A 3,940-nucleotide genomic window follows, 5' to 3' on the forward strand; every position below is an offset into this window, starting at 1 on the left:
AGGTTTTGACAAGGAAGAAGATTGAGTGAGGTAAAAATACATTCTTCTGATTTACCAGGCATGTAGGTTGTAATAAATAATAGAGTTGAAACAATTAGTCTGTCTTTTGAATTTAATTTTTATCAAATGACAGAAGCACAGAGAAAAGGAAAAGGAAACACACACACATCCAGAGCCACTGTGCATGTGTGTGGGTCATTAGCAAGATAGATTTAGAATTAATTTGTGCCTGTGTGTGTGTCTGTGTGGTGTGTCTGTGTCTGTGTCTGTGTATGCGCATATGTCAGTCTGCGGGAACCAAGTAATGACAGACTAGCGACAACAGGCACAAGAGCCCCTCAGGCAGGGAAGGAAAGGAGCAGCTGGTGTGGTGGAAGCTGAAGTATAAACACTATGAACTGGATTTAAATAGTAAGACAGAGTCAGTTCCCAGGAACTGGCTGATAGATTGTTCTAAAGGGGACTTGATGAATTAGAAGACATACCTTATAATCAACTTGTGCATTCAGAGAGAAGCAGAAGCGAGTGAGTAAGACTGCAGTGACATGATGATGTTTTCTGATCCATTTAAGTGCACAAGCTTCTACATTTGAATTAATTGTATATAAATCATTGTGGAGGGGGGATATGTGGTGAAAAGTGCATTGCAGTAATCAACTCTGAAGCAAACAATTGCCTTAATAAAGTTTTCTAGGTCAGCAAAAAAGGAAAATGTCTTTATCGTGAGGTAAGAGCTATCCAGGGTGAACAATGTTTCAGATATTGACATGACTGTCAGAGGAGTCTGGATCAAAGAGGTTTGAAACCGCCTTCCTGTGGTGTAAATGTGCAGCCACTGACAATAAGGGGAATGCTAAGAAAAGATCAGTTTAGAGCTGAGATTCGCCTTTTCAGCTCGCCCGTGGTGAAAGTAAGAATTTAGCCCCACAGCCATTATTAATGTGTAAAAAGAGGATGTAAGCTTTTTTAAATATGCTATCATCACCATACTTATCAATACAGATGTGTAGACAATACTATAGCAGAAACAGTGACAGAAAGTGTGCAGCACAATTCAGTGTTTAACCGTCCCATTGATTTATTGTGAACAGGGACCATAAACATGCAGCTAAGGCACAACTACTAATTTAACACAATCTGTTACAAAAGTCACTAAACAGAAACCCGCTGTGACGAAAAATGCTCTTTTGCAATATGTTACCTGCAACTAAATCGTTACATTATTTATTATCAAGGAAGGTTTGCACAAGCAAGAGGTGAAAAAGCTGTTTGTGAATTAAATAATTTACACAGGATTAGAGTAAAGGTGCTGAGGTCGAGGGAGGTAAGAATGAATATGATACCGTCATGCAAACTTACAGTAGGCTTTCTAATTTATAAACAGCTACTGGAAACTGTCTGCAGGGAGAATGAAAACACTTCTGTTATGCATTGAAATATGGTAATGATGTCTGCATTTCTATCATCCCTCATAAAGAAAGGTTTACAATGAGACATCTGAAGGGGGCGACACATTTTACTGTTAGGCTATTTCAATGACTGATATTCCCCGGGGACTTGTAAGTACTAAATATACCAACAAGGCTGATGAATATACTGTAGCTAATATAAAAGATAAGAATATAATGTTTTGTCCAAATGTAACATTTTTATGTTAAGAGCATATAACAGTAAAAAACAGCTCATACAGTTTAGCTAAAGACTTTTAAAAAATCAGTTTCCCTTTTAAGTTGATTTAAATGAATAAAAAACAAACAGAAACGAAAGCAGTGAATACATGAAACCTTCCTGTCAACATAGGTCCATCCTGCAGAAAGTGGCCCCATTAGTTTTGTGGCTGCTCAACAAAGACACAGGAAGAACTGTAAGTAATGCAACAGTGCTCCGAGGCAAGGTCATAAAACTTGTGTTGGAATATCTCAGGGGAGGCTGACAATCTATATCCATCCACTGAGCCCTATGAGGACTTCCTAAATCTTATCAAAATGTATAATGAACTTTTAATGTGGCTTCAAAAGACGACGGTCAGTCAACTACAGTCATTCATGCAATCACAGAGTTTTACTTTGGAACGAAGAGAATGGAAATAAATAAAGTTCTTAAAGCCATATAATTTAATTGAGCATCTACGCTGCCCCGTGCTGCAGAGAAACAGAAATTTAACACTTCACTTGCTTTCACAAGAAGTTACTTGCTGTAAAGAATTTTCTAACCTGCGTGGGCAAACCCATTTGTGACATCCTATAAAGTACACATGTGTTTAAATTCTGCCATTTAATTTGAGCATTTACAAAATGTGATGTTACTGTTAGACTGCTGACCTTTCAACATCAAGAGTTAAAGAATAAGAAAAGAGTGTTTCAACATTACCTGTATCTCTCTTGCATGGTATATGATAATCAGCCCCAGGAGAATGATTGTAGAAAGGCTTATCAGGCATTTTAGAGCTAATGAATACAGGGACTCCTGGAAAAGAGCAACAACACTAAAGCCAAACAACAAACATTATGACATAAAAATCACATTCTTACATGGTAAAGCAGCTGTTGTTATATGTGTGTGTGACAAAAATAACATGCAAGTAAACATCCAGCTTCTTAAGATGTACTGCAACAAATTCTGACATATGATATATTTTTGTATTATTGGGGTTCCCCTTCATGGTTGGACAGCAGTGGGCCTTTTGGCCTGCATGTGACAATGTGACTACATGGGACACTTCGCAGTGAGCCCAGACTTCTGTTGCCTGTTATTTAAAGTGGCTTGCTTTTCCATATCACTTTTCCCACTTGACTTTTTTTTTTTTTTTTTAATTTAAAGGTCTTTCTCCGTCAGTCACATGTCATTAAATTAACTCCGAACGGCATGGGATTAGAGAAAATACGCACCTTTCCATAGGCTCCCCATGAGAGTTCAGTCTCTATAACCATAACAACGATCCCAAACATCCCAAAGATTAAAGCATAGTCGCTGAGCCGCTTCCTTTTCTCAAACAAGGCCCTCCTGTGCCCGAGCTTTTCCCCAATGTTCTGGTTCTTCTTTTTACCCGATTTACCGCCGCTGTGGCTGCAGCCTCCCCCTCCGTCTCCCGATGCGTAAGGCATCAGGGTGGTGGAATTATTCTCCGTCTTGGATACTAAAGTGTCCGACGCATCTGCGGCTGAGATGGGCTGCAAAGGCTGGGATTCGGAATCAAACTCGTGTATGTTTCTGCGGGACGAGCTCAAGTTGCTCAGCGGCCGCATTACGCCGCCGTTGTATCTGCAGCTGCTCATGGCTATTTCATTGTAGGAGTTACTGTCTTTGTGGCTGCTGCCCAGGCTGCCCCGCTGCTGCCGATCGCGGCAATGCTGCTGCTGTTGATGGTGAGGATGATGATGCCTGGATGAACTACCATGACTAGAAGGTGTGAACTCGCAGACGCTGTACTGGCAACCTTGTCTCGAAGACGTTTCCGAAGGTGTCCTTAAAGTTCCCACAGTGGTCGGCGACGTCCCGCGAAAGACGAGGCTTTTCCTCGCATCACAGGTGCAGTTATTGCAGGTGCAGCATTGGTCGTGCTGCTTGCCGAGCCGATCCTCCCGCCCGCAGTAGTGCTGGTACTTACAGTGCTGGAACTGCTGCTCTGGAAAGAAATCGTTCTGCAGCTGCAATGGGGTTTCCATGTCAGTGCTGCTGTTTAAAGCAGCAGTCGGGTACCACAGAGCACCCGACGAAGGGCGTTATGGTACTTACGGGAGGACAGAGCCGAGGCATGAATAGACCCATTTCGGCTCCGGTAGAATGTGAGCGGAGCCTCCGATTGGGCAGAGGGGACCAAAACAACTGGCTCGACGTCATGAACAGGTTGCAACCATGGGATGTGAAGCCCACCCTTATTTCATCAAGATCAACAAGAACTATTTGCCTGTCTTTTTCCAGTTTTGGACATCTACCTGAA

The sequence above is a fragment of the Morone saxatilis genome, unplaced genomic scaffold (genome assembly GCF_004916995.1).
Source record: "Morone saxatilis isolate NCDOM2014 unplaced genomic scaffold, NCSU_SB_2.0 Contig21, whole genome shotgun sequence".
NCBI classification, from domain to species: Eukaryota; Metazoa; Chordata; class Actinopteri; family Moronidae; genus Morone; species Morone saxatilis.